Source organism: Balaenoptera musculus, chromosome 4 (genome assembly GCF_009873245.2).
Source record: "Balaenoptera musculus isolate JJ_BM4_2016_0621 chromosome 4, mBalMus1.pri.v3, whole genome shotgun sequence".
Taxonomy (NCBI): domain Eukaryota; kingdom Metazoa; phylum Chordata; class Mammalia; order Artiodactyla; family Balaenopteridae; genus Balaenoptera; species Balaenoptera musculus.
In genome coordinates, this window is record NC_045788.1 from 19,309,735 (window position 1) to 19,322,993 (window position 13,259).

The 13,259-nt window shown below is 54.3% G+C and overlaps 1 protein-coding gene across 5 annotated transcripts in view; it reads left to right on the forward strand.

Moving 5' to 3' along the window:
- Nucleotides 1-13,259, forward strand: part of MRAS (muscle RAS oncogene homolog) — a 59,954-nt gene that overhangs the window by 10,859 nt on the left and 35,836 nt on the right. The gene's annotated exons all lie outside the window — the stretch shown is intronic.

A 13,259-nucleotide genomic window follows, 5' to 3' on the forward strand; every position in this document is an offset into this window, starting at 1 on the left:
ACGTCACATTCCCAGCAGAGGGGCAAATGCTTTGATTCATGACTTTTTATAAAAGTGCCGTATGTAGAAAAAAGAGAGGTGGGCGGCTGATCCCCTGGCCAGTGGCGGCTTCTAGATGGCTCCTGCCCCTTGGGAACGGAGCAGGTCTGCCCACTCTGCCCTTTGCCCCCTCTGCATCCAGGGCTCGCTGTCTGGCCTGGCCAGGCTGGGTAGGAGGGCAGGAAAGATGCAGCCACTCTTTAGGGTTTGGGGAGAGAGATGTGAAAAGTGGCCTCCTGCCCTTCCAGAGTTCGGCAGGGTCCCTGAGAAGGCGTCCCTCCCCACCTCCAGCCTGGTTCAAGCCTCCACAGCCAGGCGGCTGGACCCTCCCACCCTGGTCCTGCTTTCCTGGACTTTCCCTTTGCTGAGGAAAACCCCACACCTCCCCGGCCGCTCATTGCCTTGCCCGCCTCGTGTTCAGGAAGTTTCCCTTTTGTTTTGCTCCAGCCCTTCTCTCTGCAGTCTGCTTACCCGTTTAGAATGGGGATTGGATCGCCTCTCCTCACCTCAGGGAAGGGCCTAGATCCTGTTTCTTTCTCATTTTGGGTCGAACATAAAATTTTTCACATTTTTCATTTATGATGTTTAACATTTTGAATATAAATGATGGAAACAAATCAAACGATGGAAACAAATCGGTGATTTTTGAATGTGCCTTTCTGCCCTCTTCCTCCCCGGGCTCTGCCGTGCTCCTGGGGTGGCTGTGTGCTCTCCCCCAGCTAAAGACGGCTAGACCGGAAAGTTTCCAGGCTGAGCAACCCCTGCAGCTGCTCCTCAGTGTCACTGCCACTTCCTTTAACCTCACACCTCTTTGCGGCCAAAGCCAGGCCAGGCCAAGGCAGTGAAGGGTCGTCTGCCTTGGAGTGGCCACACCACTCAATGCTGGCATGCTCGAGGTGGCAGGGTAGCAGCAGGTGCCCTTATGGGCTGCCCACCCCCCCACCCCAGGGAGGTGATTTATTTGGCTTATATAATGTGTAAAACTTTTTAATTGGTAGCCAACATTTAAAAAATCAGTTTCACATAAAAATTCAGATTTCTGGCTACTCTTTAAAAATTTTGACTGTCTGGAAGCCCCGTTGCAGATATGCTTCTATCATGGCGGTCAGGTGGTGGAAGGTACCAGTGGCCTCCTGTTTACCACAGGCCCCACTGCTCCCTATTGCCTGTCCCTGTCCCCTTCTCTCATTTATCGACCTGACCTCTGCCTACACATGAGTTTGGGATGTCCATTTGTCTCCTGAGTCCCTCTTTCTGCTATTGCAGGGTAAAGCAGTTGAGATGGTGGGTCAGCTAGGATGCGGGGGGCCGGAGTTTAACCATTCAGCCCTGGCAAGAAGCATCCGTCTCATAGGCAGAGGGTTGCTGACACAAAGGGAGGCCTGCCCCCGGCATCCAGGCCTTCCCTTTGCTGTCTGTCACCACCCCTGCCCTTCTCCTGGGCCACTTACCTGCTGGGCTGGTGTGAAGCCATAGGTTCCATGAGGCAGCGGCTCTGGGCTGGGACAGCGCTGAGGGACAGCCTGTGAAGCTGTGCTCCGGTTGCCTCCACTCGGGAGAAAGACAGTATGAGAACCTCTGCCTTGATGCCATCAGGGGGTTCTGGGGGCGGGGTGTGGCATCCCCAGCCCAAAGGCAGGGATGGTCAGGGAGCTGGGCCCTGGGAGCTACAGGGGGCTCAGTGTTTGGGAGTGTGGGTGACAGGGAAGGACCCCCTTACGGTCAGCCACTCCTCCTCTGGGCTGGTGCCCTTGTGTGTCCAGTGGGACCGCTCGCATGGTATCTCCCTTGTGAGGGCCACCACCCCACTTCTCTGTGTGGCCCACACCACCTCAGCCTACCCGCCACCCAAGCAGAATCCCAGCCAACTCCCAGGGTCATCCCTGCATTTGGGGAATGCAGACAGCAGACACCGGAAGCATTTCTGTGCGGAAAGCTGTGCCAGGGCTCCAGGGTGACCCCGAGATAAGGAAAATGAAGCTCAGCCTGTAGCCCCCAGCCCCACCCCCGCAGGGGAAATGTGACAGTAAGACAGCTCCCAGCTCCTAGATTTGAAGGGAGAAGAGGCAGCGTGGCCGTGTGGCTGAGCTGGGAGCTCGTGGTCACTTGCAGGTGGCGATGCGTGGCGTGGACAACCATGGAACCTCGGGGACCTCAGGGGCTAAGCAGAGCCTTCTCGATGAGGTGGCTATGGTGAATCAGCGGAATAGTGGCTGCAAAGCACTCTGGCTGCCACCTGCCACCTGGCCGGCACTTCGTAGACGCAGGCAAGGTGGCTCAGTGGAAGGAGGCCTGGCGAGCAGGAGAGGCCGGGAACGAAGGGGTGGCTTCGGGAGCCTGGGGCGCAGGACGGCCGTGCCTCCTAGAGGGAATGTTTTCACAGGCCGGGGAAAGTGAAGAGGCAGTGCAGGCAGACAGCATTCCCTGGCAGACTCCGCGAGGCCCTACGAATTGGGCACCGCCCCTGTCCCCAAGGACGCTGTACTAGGAATCAGTGGGAGAGAGGCTCTGAGCGGCCGGCGACGTGATGCCGGGGCAGCTCAGGGAGGGCCCGTGGGGACAGCTTCAGGCTCCCGGGGCGGTTTCCAGCAGGAGCACTGTGCCCGGGGTTGGTTGAGGGGTGGCAGCGCTGGAGTGGGGGGAGGGCGGTGCCAGTGAGGGGGGGCCCAGGCAGAGGGCAGAGCCAGCCACGGAGGGAGATGTGCCACGAGGCCTTGGCCTGGGATTTGAGGGGAAGGGATGTTGGAGCTGGCGGGGGAGGCCGAGGAGAGAGGGTCGGGGCGGGAGGGCGAGACAAGGGCGCTGGTGGGGGTCCCGTGTGCGGGGTTGAGCCTGAGCAGCCCAGGAGGAGGTGTGAGGAGGCCGGGGGGGCTCACAGGAGCCCCTCCTCCAGGCATGGGCCGAGGCAGCAGCTGAATCAGAATGCGGAGCAGCCTGCCAGGCTTTGGGGAGTCTGAGGGCCTCACTCTGGGGAGCCCCAGAGTGTCCAGAAGCCAACCCTCCGTAGCGGGGTGACGGCCAGGGTGACTTTCTCGATGGGCATGCAGATGCCGGCCTGAGGCTGGGAAGCTCCTCCTCAGCTGCGGGTGAGACTGCCCGGCCCTAGGGAAATCGGAATGGCCCCCAGGACCGAGAATAAGGATCCAAAGATAAAGCCACTTCCTCCTCTCTGCCCCTCGAGGAAGCTGCGAGCCAGGCGGCAGCCCTGCCCCTCACCCCTGGACTGAGTTCAGCCCCAGCCGCCCTGTGGTGGTGGGACATGGGGACACAGGGGGCCGGGCATTGGGGTGCGACCTCAGCCCGTGAGGACGTGGGCCTGTGAGGGCCAAGCGGCCAGGTGGCAGCATCCCTGTGGCCCGGGGATGCCAGTGGAGCACGTTGTTCTGAAGGGTAGTGTGGACCTTGAGACACCGAAGCCCTCGTTAACCCCTCAGCTTGGAGACCCCCGCAGACCCACCCGGCCGTCTGGACTAGCTGGGTGAGGAGTGGGGCAGAATTCTAGTTTTTCCTTGTCAGTCTGGCTGCCAAATCCCAGCTTCACCCTTTTCCAAGCTGTGCCCTCGGGCACATGCCTTAACGCCTCTGACTCTGCTCCCTGCTGCTAAATGGGGAGGCCAAATGCCACCCCACACAGCTCTGCCTTTGGGCCTTTGTGGCCATGCCAGCTCCGCCTGCGTGACCTTCCTGCTCCCACCCGGCCCTGCAGCCCTTTCCCGTCTGCTTCCCCTCTCCTCTCCTCTGAGCTTCTGGAGCCCTCAGTTTGTCCTGTGCAAGTTATGCAGTGTCTGCTGGGCTTTTCTGGCTGGTGAGCTTCACTGCGGTCATCAGAAAGAGCTGTGGGCCTGCTGGACCGTGCGGCCTTCCAGCGAGCCTGCATGGCGCGCCTGTGGGGAGGGGAGGGTCCGGGGGCCTCGGGGTCATGCGGGGGCCCCCTGTGCTCCCCACTGCCTCGCCCTGCAGCCCCTGCACTTGTTCCTTCATCATTCTGTGCTGATGAGCCGCCACTGCGTGCCAGGCACTGTGCTTAGTGCTCTGGATACAAAGACAAACACCCCCAGTTGTCAGGCAGCCAACAGGAGCTCCTCCCCACTCCCCTTCCCACCGCACCGCACACGTCACACATTCCGCACCCCAGTCACAGGTGTTGCTTGCAGAACTCGGCACCTTCTTGGTTTTTCACACCTCTGTGCTTTACAGCTTTGCAACTTCTGGTCCTCACCTAGGATATGCTTGTCCCTATCACTTACCTCAGCTGATACCTACTTGGCCTGCAAGACCCCATTTTGTCATTGCCTCAACCGGGAAGCTTTCTGCAATGCCCCCAGGCTGGGTGAGATGCCCCCCGCTGCCCCTGTGCTCCCACTTAGCCTTGTATACTGTAGTCCTCTGTCTGCCTGCCCCTCCCCCCCACACACCCCATGAGCCCCAAAGCCAGGCACTGGGGCTCATTCATCTCCGTCTCCCCAACTCCGAGGACCAGGCACATTGGAGGTGCTCTGGGAGTACTGACTGGACGTGCAAGTCTCCCGGATCTGAGCCTCTGTGTGCACTGGGGGAAGGGTGGCCAGCACCGGTGGCCTGTCCACTTTACTCCTCCTGGATCATTCTCCTCTGGGCTCAGGAAAAATGGGCCCTTTCTCATGTCATGTGTCCTTAACAGGTTTTTCTTTCCAAGGATAAATCCACCAAAACAGGAGGAACCCAGAGAGGGGCTAGGTTTTAGGATGGGGAGCACTTCTGGGTTTAAAGACCAGAGGGAGAAGCCGTTTCATGCTGAGTTCCCAGCAATTTGGTATCTGCTGCGCAGTCTATTCAGTGAACAAGCATCTCCTGAATATTTGGGGAAATGTCTTTGAGGAGCTTAAATCTCCTTCATCACTGGGTCAGCAGCATGCGGGGGCTTGTTGTCCTACAGCATGGCTGCAGGAGGCTGCCCCCCAAGGGGGAAAGGGGGAGCTGAGACCAGCTGGCAGATGGGCGTGAGAGCGCCCCGAGGACAAAGTGGCGAGGGGCTGAGTTCTGTTGAGCTGTCATCTGTGGAACCAGCCAGTTTGCAGGGCATGAGCTCAGGAAGGACTCTGGAGAGGCAGGAGGGCTTCCTGCAGGAGGGACGTGGGATGGACTTCGAAGGATGCTGGTGATAGTAACTCCCTGATGTTTATTGAACGCTCTCTATGGGCCAGACACTGGGCCAAGCAAATAAATGTAGCCTATCATGACCACCACAAGTCAAATGCTGCCACTGTCCCCACTTTTACAGAAGAGACAACCGAGGGACAGAATGTAACTAACTTGCCTAAGGTTGCAGCTGTGCGAGTTCCTAGCTCAGGCTCCTTGGTGAGGGGTTCCAGGTGAGGCGCCAGCCCCAAGCTGGGCGGGGAGCAGCCAGTGTGTAGGACCACAAGGAGACAGGCTGGGGCAGGGACCAGCACAGTGGAGAGGGGCCCAGACTGGGGTGCTGAAATAGGAGGTCTCAGAACCCCCTGGTGTTCCCACGATGCTGGACAGCTGCCTGATCCCTCAGCTTTCTCCCTGGTCCTCAGGGCAGGAGCACCTGGCAGTACCAGACCTGTGCCCTATTTGGCAGACTTTGTCCCAGTTGGGATGGGGGGGGGCGTGTCTGTTCCCAGTGACTAGTATTTACCCTGGGTGCCCCTTGGGCCCTGACCTGCTCAGCTGCTTCTCCCACAGGGGCAGCAGTCTGGCCTTGGAGGCCTCCCTGACTCTGACACCACCTCCCTGGCTCACTGCTGACTTCTTCCCAGCACTTCTGGATCTGCTGCCTCTGGCCTGGCCCGACTCTGCACCCACCCACCACTCTGCCCGCCACGAGAGGATGCCTAGCATGACGCACTGGCCACGGGCTCTGGAGCCACACGGTTGTGGTTTTAGATCCTGGCACTGCTGCTTTCTAGCCGGCTGACCTTAGAAAAGTTATTTTACTTCTTTGTGTCTCAATTTCTTCAATTGTAAAATGGGGACAAAGTTATACCTCATAGGGTTGTTACGACAATTAAATGAGCTAATTTGGTAAAATCTTCCAACAGCATCAGACACATCGCCTACATTAATTAAGTGCTTCTATTATTTTTAACATGATCACCCTTGTAATTATTATAGCAGGTCATTTCTGGGACTCATAGTGCTGGGTTGTAGATGGCTAAGCTCCAGGCTCTGTCAGGAGGTACTCACACACTAGCGAGTAAGACCCTAGTGTTAACAGTTGTGATATAAAGAAGCACGTGGTACTTGGGGTTCATGAGTGAGGTCAAGGGCCTGGCTTACTTCAAGCATTGGCCTTTGTCTGGATCTCAGGACTCCTGTCTGATATTTCTGCCCTGCTGTCAGCAGTCCAGGTGTGATCCTGGCAGAGGAGCTTGGATTTGATGGGGTAGAAAGCAGGGGCTGATGTATTACCCAGAAGACTTGGGTAACAGAGTTCTCCAGAGATAGCCAGGCAGGCACCCCCACAATAGTCCTGAGCCCCTCCCATGGAACAGGATGGCCAGTAGGTGGGATGTTTTGGAGGGAACCTAAAGAGTACTGGGTTCGATCTGGGACGGCAAACAAGTTTCCTCTCCGGACCAGTCACCTGGTTCTGGCTGCCAAGGGTGCTGCGTTGAAAAGGGTTGTCAGACTGAGCAGGAAAGAGGACCACGATGGACTGTGGTGTCTGCCATGGATCTGGGAAAGTGTGGGAGGCACCCATGCCACATACCATCTAGACCTGATGATGTTTAAGGTCCTGTACAGCATAAAATAACACACGGTTGGATTGGTGGTTAAATCTTAATAATCAAGTGAGCTGAACGCACTGGCTTCCCGGAGGGGTTGAGTGATGCAGTGACAGTGCTGGGCTGGGATTAGCAAAGGTGGGAGACAAAGGGCAGAGCAAAGTCTTAGGGAGGGGAGAGTGGAGCCTTAGGAATGCCAAGTGGCCTAGACCCCTGGCGGGGCTGCACGCCATTTTTGCACAGCCTGCAAATCAGCAGCCCTGGGGAAGCTGCCCATTTCTGGGAATTGTGCAGAAGGGAAGGGCAGCTCCTGGAATGCAGAGCCATTTCCTCCACATGGGTTGGGTCACCCCCCAATGTATCCTCAGCCCCCTGCACTGGGCACACCCAGACGTCACAGAGATGAGATTAGCTTCCCAGGGCTGATTCAGCTCAATGTGAATGAAAGTCCATTCACTCTCCCAAGAGCTGCATTAATAATGAATGTGTCCCCCTCTTCCAGCTTCATTTACCAGACAACTTGTAGTTTGACAGATGGGGTTAGGGGAGATCTTTAAAATAATTAGTATGGAAATAGAGAAGCAAAAAGCAGTGAAAACTAAACCTTCAATTAAGTTGGTGGCATCTTTGGGAGAGGCTCTGGGATGACCACTGCCACAGCTCCTATAGTCAGAGAAGGTGAAGAGTGCCCTATGGGTTACGAGTCACAAAGACAGTCAAAGAAAAGTCCTGTGATGTTGCAAAACTAATGACCGAAAGAATTCTAGGCAGTGCAACACGACGGTTCCAAGCCTGACCTTCGGTGTCTGATCATTCCCCTGCCGATGGCCACTAAATAGTGGCGGTTGTTACTGCTGTGTAGCCTCTCCTGGGCACCTTTTCTTCTGGCTAGGACTATGACACCGCTTTGGAAGTGGTGCTGGGGGGATGGGGAGCACGCAGAGGCCAGGAAGCCCGTGAGCCCCTTGACAGTGTCTGCAGCCAAAGCCATTTCTTTTACCATGTGCCCACTTAGAAAAGTGGGCAGTGTTCTGGACTATTCTTTTGGGAAACAAGCTCTGTAGAAGCCCTAGAAACTGGGAACTTGGGGAGAAGGTGGCAGATTTGGTAAGAGATAATAACCAGTGGGCACTGCTGTTTTGGGGGGCTGCTGGGGCCCCTGCTGTCCTAGGATTTGTTACTGTGTCGGGTCCTCCAGCAGCCCTATGCGTTCAGGTGCTCTCAGGGCCATGCATGGGTGGGGCAAGCAGGGGTCCAGATCACTAGGCTCTGCCACATTGGAGGGAGCCCAGGGGCCCAGCTGCTTTGCACATCAGTGCAGATATGCCCTCACTGGGGGGCCCTCCAGGTTTTTTTCCCCCCACTGGGACTGTAATTACACATTCTTGAGGGTCCTGTTCTGTTTTATAGATGGGGAAGCTGAGGCTCCCTGAAGTTAAGAAACTCGCTCCACATCACACAGGGAGTCCGTATCAGAGACACAAGTGGAACTCAAGCTGCCTGAGTCCAAGGCTATGACTGACACTCCACCCCAAGCTGCCCCCCTGAGAACAGAGGGGGCTTTGCACAAGGCTTCCCAGGAGGTCTCAGGAACCCCCTCCAAGCACACTTTGAATATTGCTGGGTGACAAGGTTATTCTGGGGTCATGGGTCCACCCAGCCCCCCTTCCCCACTTCCTAGGGGCACGAGCCTACGCCTGTCAGAAGGGAGGGTGTCACGCCCTGCTTATTGGGCCAGTATGGAGTAGTCAGCGAATACACCCTGAGGTTCCCACGTGTTGGGCCCTGCCTGGCCCTGTGAGAGGTCAAGAGAATGAGGACACGTGGCTGTTGTCCTCTTGGAGCTCCCCAGTTGCTGGGAAGACGAAATCTGCCATTCAGGAAACAACTTCAAACCAAGCAGGCTGGTGCTAATCGTGGGGAGAGAAAGGGAGCAAAAGACAGCCACCAAAAAAGCTTATTCCTCAGCTGAAAGATGCCTAAAGTTTTCGTATACACGTCATTAAAATCGTCGAGGCCGTGATACTGCCTTTTAGAAAGAAGTTTCCAGTATGAGCCGGGGTTTGGGTTGCTCGTGCACTGGGAAGGGCTCTGGGAGCGGTGGTTGCCATGGGAACCAGCGCTCAGCCGCCGCCTCCTCCGCCCAGGGGCTGCGGTTCCAAAAGTTGGTTTCTGAGTGGAGCGGGCTGCCTGGAACCTCAGAGCCATTTCCCATGGAAACAATGTTCTAAATGATGGGTGACGTTGCCACACGAGCCTATTTAATCCGACTGCAAGGGAGCTGAGGTGGCAGCGGGGCTTCTGATGGGGGCGGGGGAGGAGGCTGGGAACCGCGGAGCCTCAGAGTGGAGGGAGGGAGGGAGCCTGTGGGTCCGCCTCTTCTGGGAACAAAGTAAACAAGGCGAGAAAACAAACATTTGAGCACCTTCTTTAAGCTGGGCTGTCTCATACATTTTAATTTCCCGCTTAGAGCAATCCTGCAAAGGATGATTCTCTAACCAACTCCATCTTTCAAGTAAAAAACCTGAGGCTGTGAAAGGTTAACTCGCCCAAGGTCGCTCAGCTGGTGGGTGGGAGAGTATCAGGCACGGAAAATTGGTGGCGAGACTTTAAAGGGAGCCCCGGGCCCACCTTATTCCACCCTCCCACCTCGAAGGGGCCATCTGTGACCCCCAAATGGTGAAGAACCAGCGTTCTAGAATGATCTCCAAGGTGCTGTCTAGTTGAATAGACTGGAGAGGAGAGGGAAGTCGTAAATGAAAACAGTTTGCTCCTTAAGCACCGACCAACTTTTTATCCTGTGGTGACTTTCGTCATAGCCTCTGGTGACTTTAAAAATTCTTTCTCCACACCACGTGAGATCAGCCGATTTTGTAGGAGTGTGGTGCACGCCCCTTGGCATTTTGACTGCCCTCCCTGTTTACAAAGACATCATTTTAGTCAGGGATTATTTCGGGGGAGGTTGAAGACTGGAAAAACATGTGCATCTAGAGAAGATCTGCCCGAGAGCCCTTATAGATGGAGGGGTTTTCTGGACTCATGGTCCCGACTTTGTAAACCTGGGCTCACACTTGCTTCCAGGAAGGGTCTTATCTGTGCGATCGGTCTGACTTGGGAGAAGGAGGGAGACAGTCCCAAGGCCTGGCCGGGAGAGCTGCCCCCGAGCCCTCTGCGTGGGGAGACCAGTGCCGTGGCTGGTGGGTTGTCTGACGGTTGTTCAGAAAGGCCATTGTTGGGCCCCCAGTTCCTGTAGCTGACGTCTGTCCTTGCTCATGCGGTGCCGGGCCTTGGTGATCCAGGGAGGGACGAGATGCAGCCCCGCCCTGTTGTGCACAGTTAAGTACAGAAGACTTCAAGTGTGGTGGTGGCCTCTGCACCAGGAACTGCGGGGCACGGGGTCGAAGGGGGTGCCTCCCGGGAGGCGATTCCTGGGCCTGGGCCTGACCCGTGAAGAGGTGTGCGCTCTCCCCAGGGCCCCAGTAGGAGGTGGGGTGGGCAGAGGGCTCCACGGGACCACAGGGCACACTGGGGAACACAGAGTTGCTTGGGAGAGAGTAGTGTGAGAGGCTGCAGCATGGGTCCCTCTGGAGAGGTCAGCGATGGCAGCCAGTGACTGCCTCGAATGTCCAGTGAAGGGGCAAGGACTTGACCCATCAGCCATGGGAAGCACTAAAGGGTTTCTCCCCACGAGGGACCCAGTCCAATATTTGTGTTAACCGTGCATTCTAACCCTGTTCCATTGAGCCTGAGGTGGGAGGGAACCCCAAATGGGCCCCCGGTGGTCTCTCAGGGCCCAACTCCTGAGTGCAGGGCACTGTGAAAGGAAATCGACCCTCATCTGACCATTTCCTGCCAGCTGCCTTGCTTGGCAAGCAGAGGGTGATTTTTTTCAAGTCCCCAGGTGATTCTGCTGTGGGTGGTCTGAGCACCGCCTCAAAGGTTGGTCCTCTATCATATTTACTAGTGTATTTCTTATCTTGTTTTATTTTGAGAAGAAAATCAAGGGAAACGATTTTCCTTCCCGATACCTTCCCACCCACTTAGTATTTTTTTATTCACATTGCTGCCAGCGAGAAGGGAAGGGAGCTTTCATTTTTATTTATTTTAATTTTTTTTATTGAGGTATAGTTGATTTACAATATTATATTAGCTTCATGTGTACAACATAGTGATTCAAATTTTTTATCTATTATACTCCATTTTAAATTATTATAAAATATTGGCTATATTCCCTGTGCTATACATCATATCCTTGGAGCTTATTTATTTTGTACATAGTAGTTTATATCTTCTTGGAAGGGAGCTTTAAAAACAGCCTCTTTCATAGGCAGACACGTTCACACTGGCTTAGTGTCACCATCCTCCCCAGGCTAGGACAGCGGTTAAGGAGGAGCAGCAAGGAGCTGACATCAAGCTCCCCTGACCCAAGAGGCAAAGAAGAGAGGGAGCTGGCCCATACCCTCCTCCCCTCATTTTTGTCTCCCTCCCCTCCCCTCTGGCTCCTTTGGACCACCAGCTCTGTCACGTGGGAGAGCTCAGTGTGTTGCAGGCTCAGGTTGACCCCACTGTCATCCCCACCTAGGGGGGATGGGGGAACCAGATGCTGGGGCTCAGCTGGCGCCTGGTCCTTCTATCCTGCACCAGAGGACCTTAAATCCCCACTCGAAGGAGAGGAAATCATACATTTTCAGGTGGCCCGAACATTTTATTTGGTGGGAACATTTTAATACCGTTCAGCTTTTCTGATACACAAATAGAACAGATGCTTGTTGTAGAAAATTGAAAATCTGAGAAAGTGTCCCAAAGTCACCTGGAGAGACAGCTACGTGCCAATCCTCTCTATGCCTAGAACCACCCTAGACATGTAGATTCATAGATGGTAGCTTCACGGAAGTGTAATCATATGTACTTGCTGATTTGCAGCCTGGCTTTTTTTTTTTTTTTTTTTCATGTATATTATAAACCTTTTCTAGGCTAGGGAATATAGTCCTTCTGAATGGCCATACAGTATTGCATTGTATGGATAAACTTTTCTTTAACTGGCCCCCCAGTATTTAAGTTATTTCATTTTTACCCCTGTTCTTAACATCTTTGTACACTTGTCTGATTACCTCCTTAGACTACATTCTCACATGCGGTATAGCTTTGAGAGAGGATATGTCCGTTTTAAATTCTGATGTATTTATGCAAGTGTATTCTCAGTCCAGTTTGGACAGATTTACATTCTCACTCACAATGTATGAAAGCGCCTACTTCCCCCCCCCACTGCAGGGAAACCCTAAATGTCAACATCAAGCTTCAGTAACTGCAAAAGATTATGCAATGACTCTCGCCTATAGCCCCATGCAAATCAGCGTGGCCACATAACCTACATTTGTGTCTAACATCCTTTCTGTTGAAATCTAGAATGGAGGACTCTTTTAGAGCTAAGAACTCTTAGCTGAAAACCCAGCCCTTTAATCTATTAGGTAAAGAAACTATGGCTCAGTCAGTGGCCTTCCCGAGCAGCAGTGATTGCACACAGGACACACAGTTTGTTGTCCCCCGGCATGCTGCCCGCCCCCCTGCCCTTCTATGAGCCCTGAAGCTCCCCAGGGATGGCCCTACCACAGGTGGTTTGTGCTTTTCCCTAGTTAGCAGCTTAGGTCCCTGGCAACACCCTCAAATTGTTCTTTAGGTGACTGTCCTCCCTCATCCTCCACCAGTGTTTAGACTTATATATAAGGCTAAACCTCCTCCTTCTGGAAACTCTGGGCTTCCATCACTGTGACAGATCCTGGTTTCCCTCCTATTTTTCTGAGTGCTCCTTCCATGCTCCCTGCCCGCCTCTCCTCCTTGGTACTTTGTGATGCAGTTTCCAAAGGTCACTCTTCACTTCTCTGCCATCACCTCTACACAGTCAGTCCTTATCTGTTCAGGCTCAATTGCTCTTTAGGATCCTGGTCCCATATTTCCAGCCCCTGCCTAGTCAGCTTAGCTCAACGTTTCTCAGCCTTGGCACTATGGACATTTTAGGATGGTTAATTATGTGTTCTGGGGGTGTTTTCCTGGGCATTATAGGATCTTTAGCAGCATCCCTGGCCTCTGCTGACTAGATGCCGGTAGCACCCACTTGGTTTTGGCAACCCCAAATATTTCCAGACATTGCAAATATCCCTGGGGAACAAAATTGCCCCTGGTTGAGAACCACTGCCTTAACTGGACTCAACGTCATCAAAATAAAACTTATCCCTGATCCTTCTCTTCTTCCTCCCCAACTAAAAGAGGGGTTGACCAGATGTCACGAGTCTAACACGACTTTCTGCATGATAGAGGGCAAGAAGATCAGAGAAGAGAGCCAGGATCACAGAATTCTGAGAGTTGGAAGGGGCTCAGAGACGCTGAGCTCAGCTGTGCTAAGCTGTTGTGACCCTCTTTTCCTTTAAGCTCAGACAGCCTCCCATTCTTCTCAGCACCACAGTCCAATGACCAGAGTTGATGTGAAAG